Source organism: Juglans regia, chromosome 6 (assembly GCF_001411555.2).
Source record: "Juglans regia cultivar Chandler chromosome 6, Walnut 2.0, whole genome shotgun sequence".
Lineage (NCBI taxonomy): Eukaryota > Viridiplantae > Streptophyta > Magnoliopsida > Fagales > Juglandaceae > Juglans > Juglans regia.
The window spans coordinates 8,827,028-8,842,612 of record NC_049906.1 but is presented as its reverse complement, the minus strand read 5'-3'; the positions used below and the strand labels follow the sequence as shown (position 1 = coordinate 8,842,612).

The following is a 15,585-nucleotide window of genomic DNA, read 5'->3' as shown; positions in this document are numbered from 1 at the left end:
ATGTCATGTAGGAACAAAAACAAACAAACCTTGTTTTTTAACGTAAGTAAACTGAATAGAAAATAAGAAACATAAATTATACAAAACTCAAATTGAACAAAAGTATTGGCTAGCTACCAAGTCTGTTTTACTCACAGACGATCTCGGGTTGTACATTATTGTGAGGGGAGTTGTTCCCAGTAATGGGCTCGACCACGCGAGCCTAGCCCATGCGGTACTGGTGGTCCTAAGGACAACCCGATAAGACTAAATCCATATGAGAGAATAGGATGGTCCGAGCCGGGCCATGAAGGGCGGGTTCGGCCCAAAAAGCCTACAAGGAAGCAATAAAGTAACATGCACGGGGCATGGGGTTAAGCCAGGAGGCTTGACACGTCTACTGGCCGATAGTTTGCACGCATAGGGTCAGGGATAACCAAGGTCCTTGAGCACCGACAGTTGGACAGGCCTGGAAGGTGGGCACACCTAATCGAGGCCACGCGACATTTAATGGAGGATGGATGCAGGCACACAACAACAAGGACCCAGGGTTGTTAGCGGTCGCCACGATCAGGCATGGATGGCCTATCACATGGCAGGGAGTTGGCAGAGGACACGACCTGGGTAAGGAGTGGCACCACCATGATCAACCTGACAAAGAATCGCCTCTACCAGGTATAAATATCTCCCCCTCAGGGGCAAAAAGCTTTACTTACACATACATAGATTGGAAGCTCACGTAGATCACGAATTCAGAACTCAAACTACCTTAGGCATCAGAGGTATCCCCCACCAGCCTGAGCCTTCATTTCTTCTTTACACAGGAATGGATCAACCCAGTGCACGGAGTTGCTCGGGCTGTGAAACACGACATCAACAATTATGTTATCAACTTCCACCAATATTTGTAATGCATTATGTGAACGATTAAGTTGTGTAAGCATGGGTGCCTGTGACCAAGAGATAGCATACAGACATATCCATTGTCAATTAATTATGTGCATATGACTTTAACCTTGACTACCCATGACTAGTTTCCTTATATCTTCGACTAACAATGTAATGTATAGGAATGAAGACCTTCCCTTTTCAGTTGCTTGTTTTGCCATCTCTGCAAGCTTTCTTGTTCTTCCTCTTCTGTCTTCCCTTTCTTTTTCTTTGGTCATTATCTTTTCTATAGTCGCCCTAACTTCCTCCCTTTTCACCAAGACTCCAAACTTCCCTTCCTCCCTTGTAGGAACTGTTATCTCATTCTCCACTCTCTCACCAATCTTCAAAACTTGCACAACCAACTTCTCATTAAAAAACTGATCTGAAGAAAGAGGCCATGTTACCATTGGAACACCAACACAAACTGCTTCTAGTGTTGAATTCTAGGCCCGATGAATCAAAAACCCTTCAATTGCAGGGTGGGACAATATTAGTACTTGAGGAGCCCAACCATGGGTCAAGAGACCTCTCCCTTTCATCCTCTCTTCGAAACCATCCTCTGATATTCACTTCTCCAACTCATCTTTTTCATGATCTTCTCTAATGACCAAGAGAAATGGCCTTTTGCAAGCTTCCAAGCCTAGACCAAGCTCTATTAATTGTAAAGATGTGAGGCGGCTACTGGATCCAAGACAAGCGTAAACAACAAAGTTTTGAGGCCACGAGTCAAGCCACTCCAGGCACTTGTTTTTATCGATGGAGGATGTGCTACCTCTTAGAGCCTTCTCCAAGCCCGTCTTGTTGTATAGTGAAACCGGGCCAATAGACCAAACTTTATGATCTCCTTTTGGCTTGCGATACTCCTTAACATATGCTGATTCCAACTCCTCAAAACTGTTGATCACTATGCCATATGCTCCTTCTTCAGAAGCCCTTATCTCTTCATGATAGTCTTGTATGAAGGGATTCAAGCCCAATGGTAGTTGTGCTTTAGTTAACTCAATTCTTTCAGGTAAACTTGGCACTACAAAGGGTTTAGAATTGGAGGCACTCATGTGGACCTGAGATGCGTGCAAACTATGACAGCACAAGAGATTAAAACAACTTGTACCATCAAATAAAAGTCTTGGTATGTTAAACTTTCCTGCAACATCAGCTATCCAAGGAAGATTCTTGTCGGCCAATATGTAACTCGGACTCGGTTCCATGTCGTCAAGTAATTATTCTAGTGGATGTTGAAGCTTACTAACAACATCAAAGAAGTTTCTAATTATGTCGCGTGAAGGGATTACATTGATACTTTCACATCCCTTTGGCAAGCCCATCTCATGGAGTGGCAACTGAAGCTGGAAAAGTCGGATAGGGAGGCCGGATTCAACGACACAGCCGATGATTGGCTGGAGTCGGGTAGCATTAAGGGTTGTGGTGACAATAGTGATGATGACACCACTTTGTGTGAATAGCCTGGCCATGTCAGTCATGACAATAATGTGTCTCGGAGACATCAATGGGATCATCATAAAGTGAATTAGTTGGTGGCCGGTGCCGGAAAAACGTGATGCCATTGCAATATTGGGATTGTTGGATCAATTGAAAAAGAATTAACCAGATTACTTATAAGGTTCAAATCTTATACGAATACAATTTGGTGTGTGGCTCTTCCTGCGAAAGCAGTACTAGTCAGTGCTTCGTGGAGTTGTGGTGACCTGAGAGCAAATGTACTACGTACGCGTCGCCATTAAAGATATATTAAGGAATCAAGTTGGCTGTCCGTGTGGCCTTCACTTGTCTACCTCAAAATTTTATGGGACATGGTGTTTTTGTTGTATTTAGAAGCTTGACCTGCTCTTCAGAAGATGGTGTCTTGCCAAAACGAATTTATCTTTTTGGGATAACCAAATAGCACATACAAGTGGAAATACTAATAATTTTAAGGAAAAATTACGATTTAGAGTTTTCTATGGTCTGCATCTTTCCAAAAATTGTATGTTTGATTGGTTTAAAAAGTTAGAACTGTAGATATGATCAAATTTCAAAATTATCATTCTATCAAGATTATCATGATCCTCAGTACCTCATCAACAATATAAAGATGAAACATATCATATTATGTATAGTCAGCATTTTAAAAGTTTTAGAAATGCGCAATTATCATCATATTAGGTCATGCCAGATCAACGTTAACAATATCACTGGTTTGGATAGTGATTTGATATGAGATGAGAGTTGAAAAAAATATTGTTAAAATATTATTTTTGTTTTGATTTTAAAAAAGTTAAATTGTTTATTATATTTTATTTGAAAATTTGAAAAAATTGTAATGATTAGATGAGATGAGTTGAGATAATTTGATTATCCAAACTAGGCCGGCTTTGGGAAGTTGAAAAAGTAATAGATCCCATCAATTATTGGTTTGAGATAGGTTAACACCCAAACATAGCCTAAAATTCCTAAGACTTTGATGTGCTACGGTGGTCAATAGCCACGCAATCAACATTTTCTATCAAGAGTCATCTCACTTGGATAGTGAGGTGAGATAAGATGATCTATGAATAGTAATGAAATTATTTGTGAATAACAGTAAAATTTTTTACTAATATATTTTATAGAATTTTGGGAAGGGAAAGAGAAAAAATTTGATAAAAATATTATAATATTAAAATATTATTATAATATAATTTTTATTTTGGGATTTATAAAGGTTAGAATTGTTTTTTGTGTTTTGTTAAAAAAATTAAGAAAGTTGTAATGATTAAGTAATGATTAGATGAAAAAGTTGAATATTTGAAATTAAAAATATGTTTGTGTTCGTAATGTTTAGATACTGAGATGAGATGTTAGGACCCCTCCTAGTTGATGAGCAACCTATGTGTTGTAATAAGGAATGGTATAAAAATGATATTTTGAATGTTGCGATGAGAACAGATGCAGGTTGTATTGAGGAATGGATGTACGAACGGAATGCCAAGAACACGATGTAAGAAAGGAATGCATGCAAGGTGTATGATGAAATTCCTCAAAGAGTCGTAGTGTATTGCCACACTGGGAGCATTCGAGGTCTCCCTTCCTCCAAGAATTCCACTACCAAATATTCTTGACACTAACCACTATCCTCACTGTCTGACTATATTCCCACTCTAACAAACTCTCCCCTTTGATAAACTTACATCCCATAAAAGAAATGGAAATGACAGTAATAAAGTGCACCGTTTAGGACACTCCCCCAAACGATGCGTTACATATTCAAAATCAAAACGACATTGCTAAATAGACCATAAAAAATGACATTAAATTCCTTCCCCATGAAACGGTGAGCTTTGGAGCTTCATTTATTCCACTTCTTCACTCCAACGACGCCGTCCAGAGTTGACTCCATCTCAAACACTTCAACTCAACACTTATCACTTCTAAACCCATATCTTTGACTTCATCTCATCAGTTCTCTAGGGTTCCTGACAACTGCCCTCTTCTTCATAGCACATTGCCCACAAGGTAAGGGTAAAGGTGCTGCAACTCCCACAGCTTCTCCCAAGTATTATTCTCCTCCGATGCACCGACCCATTTCACTAAAACTTTCGTAATCGTGCGATCCCCATGGCGCTTCATGCTTCGTTCAACAACGACTTTGAGCTCGGGTTGGATTTCGCCTTGTATATCAACTAGAGGCAGAGTGGCTAAGGGCTGCGTTTGGGCTCCAATCTTCTTCTTGAGACATGACACGTGAAAGGTGGGGTGGAGCTTGGAACCCTTCTACAAGTCCAGACAATAAGCAACCTCTCCCATTTTCTGTCGTACCTTGAATGGGCCGTAAAATCGAGGGGAAAGTTTCATGTTTCTATGATTAGCCACTGATTTCTGTCTGTAAGGTTGAAGACTTAGGTAAACCCAATCTCCAATCTCAAAGTGTCTTTCCGATCTATGTTTATCTGCTTGAATCTTCATACGGTTTCTTGCATGGTCTAAGTTCTCCTTAAGCACTTGTAACACCTTATCTCAGTTATGTAGTGTTTGGTCGACTTTGTTGTTTGCTTTTGTTCCCGGTATGTAAGCTAACAGAGGCCGGGGTGCATAACCATATAGGGCCTGTGTCATTTTTGTGGTGGTGTGGTATGAGGTATTGTACCACCACTCCGCAATTGCCAACCACTGCACCCAACTCTGGGGTTTCACCCCAGCGTAGCACCTTAAATAATTTTCTAAGCATTTCTTTAAGGCCTTAGTCTGTCCATTATACTGTGGATGATACACTGAGCTGTAATTGAGGGTCGATCCTTGTAGTGAAAAGAAGGCTCTTCAAAATGAACTCACAAAGACTGGGTCCCTGTCTGAGACAATAGTTCTTGGTAAACCATGCAACTTAAAGACATGATTTAGGAATAAGTTGGCCACTGTTGCAGTAGTATATGGAAGAGACAGTGGAATAAAGTGACCAAACTTGATGAAACGATCAACCACCACCAAGATGACATCAAACCCCTGGGACTTAGGCAATCCCTCGATAAAATCCATTGACATGTCCGCCACTGCCTATTTAGGGATAGGTAAGGGTTGCAAGAGACTAGCGGGGGAAGAAGTCTCATACTTATTGGCCTAACAAACCCAACACTCTCTGACTGTCCTCTTGATGTCCTTCTTCATAGCACTCCAAAAGAAATCTCTCTTAGCCCTTTGATATGTTTTCAAATACCCGGAGTGCCCTACCATTGGATTGTCATGTATGTACTGCATTACTTTGTTTTTGAAAGATGATTCAACCACAATCACAATCCTGCATTTTTTAAGTAAGATCCCTTGCTGCAATTGGTAACCCTTTGGAGGGTTGCTATTTTGCTGTAATTTCTGAGAAGTTGTATAGCTGGCCTTTAATTCCTCTACCCAATCAGCCGTAGGAAATGAAATCATAGCTAGAACTGCCCCCACAATCCACATTATGATCCTCCACCCGTGACAGGGCATCTGCTACCACATTCTCATTTCTCTTCTTATACACAATAGATAAATCATAACCAATCAATTTACTGATCCACTTTTGTTGGGCTGCAGTACCAACTCGTTGTTCCAATATAAACTTTAAAACTTGTTGGTCGGTTTTAACTACAAATGATTGACCCAACAAATAGGGTCTCCATTTCCTCACTGCTGTTACTAAGGCCAACAGCTCCTTCTCATAAGTAGAGAGCAGTAATGCCTTTCCTTTTAAGGCCTTACTCATGTAAGCTAGTGGTTGTCCAACTTGCATTAATACTGCACCCATTCCACGCCAACTAGTGTCACACTCAATATTAAAAGTTTGTGAAAAAATCGGGAAGTCTTAGACTGGTTACTGTGTAACCGCTGCCTTCAGGTTATTAAAGGCTTCCATTGCCTCGGTTGACCACAAGAAAGCATTTGTTTTGAGTAAATCAGCAAGGGGAGCTGCTACTTTGTTGACATTGGCTGCCACCCCTTTTTCACTTATCACATGGCCCAAATAATCAAAATTTCCGACACACCAAACTGACATTTTGATAACTTAGCATATAACTCGTGATGTTGTAATTCCTCCAAAACCTTCTCTAAGTGACCCAAATGCTCAGCCTAACCCTTGCTATAAACTAGTATATCATCGAAAAATACTAGGACAAACCTTCTCAAATAAGGCCAAAACACATCGTTCATTAATCCTTGGAAGGTTGATGGTGCATTTGTTAACCCAAAGGGCATCAAAAAAAAATTCATAGTGTCCATCGTGAGTCCTAAATGTCGTTTTCTCCACATTGTCCGATATTACCTGTATTTGATGATAACCGGATCTTAAATCCAACTTGGAAAATACAACCGACCTATGCAACTCCTCTAGTAGTTCATCAATAACGGGAATAAAAAATTTATCCTTTATCGTTTCCTTGTTAAGCGCCTTATAATTGACGCACATCCTCCAACTTCCATCCGACTTCCATACTAACAACACCGGAGATGAAAAAGGGATGGCACTAGGTCGTACCACCCCAGTTTCCAGTATCCAGTAGTTCAGCTACTATTTTCTCGATTTGCTCCTTTTGATAATGAGGATATCGATGGGGTCCTGCTGTAATTGGCTTGGTACCCTCCTTGAGGGTGATTTTGTGATCATGTGCACGTGAGGGCAGTAGCCCTTTTGGTGCCTCAAATACCCCTTGGAACATTTTGAGCAAATTCTGCATCTCTTCCCCAAACAACCAACATTTCCCTCTTCCTTTCCTACTAATAATTGTAACAACAACCAATTTCCCTTATTAATGGAATTAAACAAGGATTTGTTTCTCTCCTCCAAGGTGAAAAGTCAGCCCCACCGAGTTAACTCCCCTTCCACCATACATAAATCTCATTGTAAGATTATTGAAGTCCAACATAATTAGCCCAAGCGTTTCCAGCCACTCCACTCCTAACACCACATCACAACCACCAAGAGACAAAATGTAACAAGGAGAGTTGAAATAAGTACCTTGTATTTTTGTGTGATACCCTTCACTGTATATAAGCTGTCTATTTGCAACTCTCACAACAATTTTCTGTTTTTCATCCACTGCCAACTTGGTCTTCCTAACAATCGAAGGGTCGAGGAAATTGTGTGTGCTCCCCTAGTCCACAAGAATCACCACTTGCTCCCCCCCAATGGTTCCTCGCAACCTCATTGTCTTGGCACTAGGAGTTCCCGTGAGAGCATTTAGTGAGATCTCGGGTTATAGGTTCACTCGTCGGACCATAGCTGCAGCTTAGCCAACTCCATAGCTACTTCTTCCTCTTTCCCACCATCTTCCAGCCCATCATACCCTTGTAATAAATAAATTTGGGGCTTTGTGCATATGTGATTTGGGTTCCATTTTCTTAAACATAGACAGTGATGACACTGCTCTCTGAAAAGTTCTCGACCCTCTACTACTACCTTCACCTCCAAAAGTCGTGTTGCTAGGTCCATGACCAAATAGTACCATTCCTCTTTCATTGTTCAGCTTAATGGGTTTCCGAGTACTACTTACGTATTCCTCTTGCACCCGAGCTAACCCAAATGTAGCATTTAAATTAAGAGGATTAAACATAAGTAGAGACAACTTGATTTCATCTTTCAGTCTGCTGAGAAAACAACTCAGCTTATGATGAACTGAGAGTCTGCGTAATCTTTTGGGCTTGGGCTGTTTGGCCATTTCAAAAACAGCTAGGATCAAGTCTGGTAGTGAAAAGAAAAAAAAAGAAATAAGTGGGCTTTTTCATATGTCTAACCTGAAAAAAAATATATATATAAAAATACAGAATTGGTGCTACGCCCGGGTATTACAAAATTGATATGAGATGAGTAAAAATAAAAGTTGAAAATTAAATAAAATATTATTAAAATATTATTATTATTTTGAAATTTTAAAAAAATAAAATTTTTATTATATTTTATGTAAAAATTTTAAAAAAAATTCTAATAATTAAATGAGATAAATTGAGAGACCTCTGTATCCAAACTGAGCCTTAAAAATCCTGAAATTTCCCGTCAACTCTAATTATTGGTATTGTGACGGGCGTAATATGTTGCTCGACTTCCCAGACTACTACAAGGTTTGTTGAGCAAGAAAAACTTTAGTAAACTTCATTATGCAAATGGTAGGTTGTCATAGTTTATCTTATTTTGTTTGCTTCGAGTTGCTATTCGTTATGCATCCCTCCGGTGTGGTGAAGAACATCTTAGAAATTTTTTTTGGGCTATTTATCTACATGACCCTCGGTTGTGTATAGTTTCTCTTCTTGGTACTTTAGCATAATCTACAATGATGTTTAATAATCTAACCATTTTTCTGCCATTTAAGAATTAGTTTTTTAAATAGTTCATGTTATCATACCTTGGTTGTGTTGGGTACATAGTTGAATTATAACTGCATTATTTTTCTGACCAACCCTCATTTCAATTTATAACATGTTTTTGAAGATTGTTTGTAGCTTAATATTTTTGCTTTGGATGCATAAAAAACTAGATTACATGGAATACCTGACTAACGTCCAATTCCTCCAAGCCATTGATCCTAGAACTCGCATGGTTTTATCCAAGATGCTAAATCGAGGTGTATTTCATGATATAAACGGCTGCATTTCAACTGGAAAAGAAATATGTAGACGCTGCTACCTTTAGTTTCTGTACCGATACCTCATGTATGTTCTTGTTTCATTCTTACAAGGTCGGTATCGTTGGGTTAGATGTCCTTATCATGCAATCCTTCTTTTTTTTCTTATCCTTTTTGCGACAGGCAAATGTTTATCATGCTACCAGATCTATTGGTCAGGAACTGGCAATCAAAGTATATAAGACTTTTGTTCTTGTATTTAAGTATGTCTAGGCAGCACTTTTAGTTTGCTCGTGAATTTTGCTTGCAATATAGTCCATGGATCAGAGGTCTTGTACTTGTTTGTGGGTTAGTAATGAATTTAACTTGTTGCACCTAAAAAAAACAGGGACAAAGATCGTTATGTACAAGGTGACTACCATTTCAAATATGGATACTGCAAGCATAACCCCAGGAAAATGGTAAAAACATGGGCTGAGAAAGAGATGAGGAACCTTATGAGGTAAGGCCAACACATTGTTCCTGATGATTTCACATATCATTAGGATATTGAACTTTAATGGAAAGTAATTGAGACACATTCAAGTTCTACTGAAGTAGAAATGCGATCTTGTGGCATATTCTGAAGTTGTTCCAGTTTTTGAGAATTGGTCCTGTTATCTAGTATTTAATACGGTCGTTGTGAAGTGCAGGCTAAAGGCAGCGGGAATTCACTGCCCTACTCCAATTCTTTTGAGACTTCATGTTCTGGTCATGGAGTTCGTAGGTATTGTGTTGATGATCACTTATAAAAAAACAGTTAATCTCCTATAAAAAAAAGTATCGTGTTGATGAATAGATGTGCTAGTAGTCTGTAGTTCTGGTAGTTATCATTGATACAGACTGAATACATTCATAGTCATTTAAACCAAGTGTTTATTGTAGATATTTCTTCTTTTTCTTCTAATTGGTCTCTTGTGGATGGAATTGGGTTTTAGCTTCAAACGTATAGCTACATCTCTAGTTAAATTTTGGTCTTTATGCTTGCACAGGAAAAGTAGGTTGGGCTGCACCTCATCTTAAGGATGCTGCTTTATCTCTTGACAGGTTTTGTGAAGGTTATGTGGAGGTGTGTCCATATTCTTTTAGTCATTCTTCAGGAATTCTGGGTTGTGTAAAAGTGGAACCTGATTTCTACGAGGTTCCCCCCCCCCCCTCCTTTCTTTTGGCAATTGAAAAAGATCATGATCATGTATTATTTTGCTATTGTGTTTAAATGATAAGTGTTTTCTGCATTCTTTTTCAGATGATTATTGCAATGCGAGCACTATACTTTATTTTGAGGTGGGTGTGTGTGTGTGCGCGCATACACATATATTCATCATTTTCTTTCCTAATATTGAATTGATTCCGTTTACACTTGGTGAACATCTAGATTTATCTTGTGACTTGCAGGGTTACTTGTATATTATAGATGTCTCTCAATCAGTTGATCTTGACCATCCCCATGCCCTCGATTTCCTTCATGAAGATTGTCTTCATGTTTCGGTATGTTCTTTATGAAAGTATCCAACAAAAACGTTTATAATCAGTAATATGAGTTTTTCTTATCAGTAAAGAAGAAATTTTATTAATGAGAAGATGCATAGCTCAAGTAAATCGGACTTTATTGTTTTGGCACAGTATCAGCAATATGAGTTAATTGCTTATTGGTGACATGCATGATTTCTTTAAAAAACATGGTGTATTATGACAATTCCAAGAACTGTTTGATTTCATAGTTGATTCTTCTATTGCTGATGAAGCTGTGGATAGTTATCTGGAAAAGGTTTGTTGCTTTGTACTGTCAAATTTACACAAGACCACCAGGAGATCTTTATCGTGACTGCTTCCAACTTATTTAAGGTGCAATAAAAAATTTTGGCTAGAGGAGACATATCTGTGGTGGATGAAATTGCAGACTGTCTTTGTGCAGGTAACTTTCTTGGCAGTGGTATATCATGTTACTGGAGTTTCTATTCATCACCTATCACCATTACATAGCAGTTTTAAGCAGATCCCATAAACATTAAACATGCCATCTTTTTGCCAAGTAGGCAGCCTGGGCCAGTTCTGACCGAAGCTGGTTTGATGTGGTACACCAATATTTGCTAATCAAGGTTTTCAATACATTAAATTAATATCGCAATATATTTTTGACTCCTATAACTATCAATTCCCTCAGCTACTGGATCAATTGACTGGTTCAAGTATGGGAATGCAAGTTTCATGTGTACACAGGCAAAGCATTCCTGAATAGAACCACTGCCTATATCTTTGAAAAACATCCTTACACTATGTTAATGTTTAAGATATTGACATTTCCCTCAATTTGATTTGCATAATACTCATAAATCCATGAAATGGAAATTACTTTTCGTCTTGGTTTTCATGGGGACTGAAGGTTTTTATGGGGACTGAAGTTGGGGTTCGATTTGATACTTGAAGCTGGTGAGTGTGTGCACATCTTTGCATGTATGGGTATGTGCATTTCTGAAAAATTGAAAGATACTCAGTGATAGAATGGACCCCATTAAATTGTGATTATGTAAAAATGGTTGAATGTTCTGTTTGTTTTGTATGATTTTATAGTCATTCGTTCCAAAGACCCTAGAACATGTAAAGAATGCTGAGGAGGATGTGCAACGGATAACCAGTGGCCAAGACACGGGAGATATGTACTATCAGACTCTCACGGGACTCAAGCATGCTCTTTCAATTGCTCAGCGTACTCCCATTGAAAAGGAAGCAGACCCTGGTAAAGACTCCTCTGTTAATCCAGCTGCTCGGTCTAGTCCTCCCACGAGTGTAATCGAGTCTCAAGAAGTTAGTGATGAAGAGAACTCAAGCGATACATAAGAGAGTTCCTCCTCAGAAACTGAGTTAGAGGTTCCTGTGTATAAGAAAGTTGCTAGAAAAGAGAATAAAAAGAAAGTCAAAGAGGAGAAGAGGGAGGCTCGGAAGAGTAAAGTGCCTAAAGCTGTGAAGAAAACAAAGAAGTTGGCCAACGCTCACAATACTAGATAGCTGCTAGCAGTAACTTATAATACAAAGTTGTATCACTAGAATATCACTCCAAGGCGTTACTCTTGTATATGACCCGTATACTTGGGTTTTTCCTATTCTTATGATCAATAAAATTTTATTTACCGATAAAAAAAAAAAAAAAAACAAAGTTCTATTTATTTGGACTTTTAATTTTCATTACATGAGAAATGGAACAATTTTGGAACCGGAGTATTTGCATACTTTCTTCTTGGATCTTGCCCTTTTAATTTGATTAGTATGTTCTGTAATTTTTATACATATCTAATGTGGGCAATGAAGATATGAATGGATATGTTAAACCTTAATTTACAACATTGTTGGTTTGCAGTTTAGGTTATTTGGAGCCGCATGTACTTTATTAATGCAGCCAGCCTTTCCACAATCTTCTGGTTAAGGAGTGGGAGGGGAGGTTGAATGTGGGCACGCGGCTGCCTTTCGAGAAAGTGTTTTGAGTCTTGAGAGATGGTCATTGGTAAAACTAAAACAACTGAGAAAGCTAACCGTGCAACCTCTGAGCAGGTGAACCCTTAGTAAACTTTAATTACATTTTATAACTATGAAAAAAAAAAAAAAAAAAACAAGTAGTAGGCTGTTTTAAGTTTATCTCATATTTTGGATCCTATTGTTTTCATTACTTTTGAGTTGCTATTTATTATAGGGATGTATTACACATGTTGCCTCCCCTTGTCTCTTCATAGTCTCTTTATCTAACAATATTCATTGAATTTGCAACAATTCTACAGGGGTGGCTGATGTTGGTCACCCCTTAAGGGCTTAAGATTGAGCAGCTCATGGGCGGCCAAACCTTATTCTACATTAAAATATTAGTAACAGGGTATTATGACATTGATTCAGCACAAAATCATTTCTATTCTTCACTTTTTCTCCCACACAGCGTAATCTTTGCCAGAGGTAGAAACCTGAAAGTTTGAGGGAATGAGGTTTCCAAGATCCATCTTTGGTCCAATCTTCATGATGATCTTGTCATCAATCCCAGCTACATATAAATCACCATCAGATGCTAGTATGTTCACAATGCTTCTGGTATTGATCCCATTCCTCGACCTAATTGCAGTCAATTTGCTTATTTCCTCCTTTAATCCCCAATCAAAGAAATGATCATAGAACTGCAAAGCATAAAACAATCTCTTTCAGTCAACAAAGTTGGTATGATACCATGATGAATTATTAGCCATCTTCAGAACAAAAAATTATACGAATAAATAAGATGGAAATTACAATGGTTGGGGTGCCTGGATGAGTTAGAATGTAAGCATATCCTTGCATGACTTTATCAGAGGGGAATGGCGAAATATTTTGAGTAGACCCTGTGTCATGGTTGTCAATAAATGTCACAGCACTTTCTGGCTTTATTCCAATCAATCCTGGTGGCTTTCCGTTGGAGTCCTTTAACTTCCATAACTCCCCTTTCACAGCTGCTTGCAGAATCTCTTTGGTTGTGAAATCAAATGCAGTGACAGCCCCACCTGCAGACCCAACCCATTCAGCTAGAACACCACGATTAAAATTCCAGTTTTCCCCTACTGCAAAATCTGGCTTGGTTTGTTCCACATAATATTTTATAATACTAGGGGCATAGCCCTTCACAAAATCAAATCGCCACCCATCATATCCAATCTCAGTCTTGAGCCAATTCATTCATTCTGACAACTCTTTTTGTACCTGTGGATTAAGATGATCAATGTCAGGTGCAGGGTCATAGCCCTCTCCACTGTCAAGATTCCCAGTACCATCCACACAGATTGTGTCACCCTTGCAAATGAAGGATGGGCCCCAATCAAGACGTGCATCTGGAGTCCCACCTTCAAAGATGCACCAATATCCTCTGCCATCTTTCTTCTCAGCAGTTCTATGATTTATCACTATGTCAGCAATGGCTTTAATTCCCTTCTCATGTAGAGCCGCAATCAGTACTTTCAGTTCATCCTTAGATCCATATTTTGAGGCATCAAGATCATATAGCCTTCCCGGCAAGTATCCTAGAATATAACAAGTTTAGATTGAGCATCTCTTAGCTACTCTATTGTCAAAAAACCAAGCACAGGATCATATAGATGATAAAAATAAACATTTAATTTTTGGCTGTCTGTAGCTCTACATCTTATTTATATGCAATTTGTTCTTCTTTGCATTTTACTTTAACAATCATACTTTCATGAGAATCAGATATAAGTCACATAGCAGATTGGAAAACCTTCAAGTAGGCCAATCCAAAAGCAATTAACGCAACCGGCAACCCAAATTCAGACCACATACTCTCTATTTTCTAGCTAGAAAAACAGATTGAGTCAACTAAACATGGCATCATTTGTAACAATATGTGATCAAATAAACCTGGGCCAAAAAAGTGAGGCCAAACTCTGACCAGTTATGAAATGAACTTGGCAAGAACAAGAAATTGGAGATACCTTGCCCTTGGGGATCAGCAGATTGAGAGGGAGGAGGAAGCCAGACATGAGTGATTTCAGCATTAGCTAAATCAGGAACAGAGTTCTTCAGTGAATTGTACCATCCTCCTTTACTACTGGATTCCCAATTGAACCCCTATCATACCATACGATTATAAACAATTATTACGAAGCGTGAATGCAGTTACATAGAAAATACAGAAAGAGAAAGAAAGTGGGTTGCATGCCATGCCTGAAATAGCAAGGTCGGGGCTGCGAAGGAGTGACATAGAGAGATAAAGAGGCAGAGGAGGCAGAGGAAAGTTTTAAGATTCATATTGTTTCGTTGGAGTTGGAGTTGGAGGCTTCCGTCTGGTTTGGAATTCCACCGGGTGCTGGAATTACACGCGTGATGCTCTGGACGTCAAGGGAAGACATTAAAGAAATAAAGACGAAGAAAAATCAAGTAAATAAGATCATGGAAGAATGAGCAAATATTGGCAAAGAAATTCAAAGGAAGAGAATGCGAGACAATAAATTTTTTGACTTTGAATAGAGAGCAAGCAATTTTGTTCAAAAGTCTCACTTTTTATAAAGATATGTTGCAAATCGTTAATGGTAAAATTTCCCCCCTATCACCGTCACTTACATTATGACCCGCAGAGGCCGTGAGGAGTACTCTTAACTAAGAGGAAGAACCAGACAAGAAAAACCTAGCTAGCAAAAGAACAAGAAGCATATGCTCATGAATCCAAATGGGAGAACAGAAAGGGGTAAGCCTATCGCAAATCTTTACAAAACGGAGGAGATAAAAAGGCGTACATACTATCAATCTTTAATTCGAGCAGACAAATGATTTCGTGCCCGAGCACGTCTGATTCTCACGACCTCGGCTTAGATTAGAAATCACCGCTAGCATTGAAAACAATTAATCGAGAGGCAATTTTTTGCAACAGAGGTATACCGATTGAGCAAAATGGAGAGCAAAGACCAAACCGACACAGAATGTTTGAATAGAGTGCAAGCAATTTTGTTCAGAAGTCTCACTTTTCTGGGCTTTCATACCTTACTCCTGTCTTTTCTCCTGAACGACATATCCACCGCGTCTTCGTCTTCGTCTTCCGTAACAGGACAGCCAG

General features: G+C 38.9%; 3 pseudogenes; 1 reads left to right on the top strand and 2 right to left on the bottom strand.

The window, feature by feature from the left end:
* Positions 1-989: 989 nt before the first annotated feature.
* On the bottom strand, positions 990-2,474 carry LOC108983766 (annotated as a pseudogene).
* Positions 2,475-8,890: 6,416 nt separating this feature from the next.
* Positions 8,891-12,017, top strand: LOC108983765 (annotated as a pseudogene).
* Positions 12,018-12,822: 805 nt separating this feature from the next.
* On the bottom strand, positions 12,823-15,585 carry LOC108983768 (annotated as a pseudogene).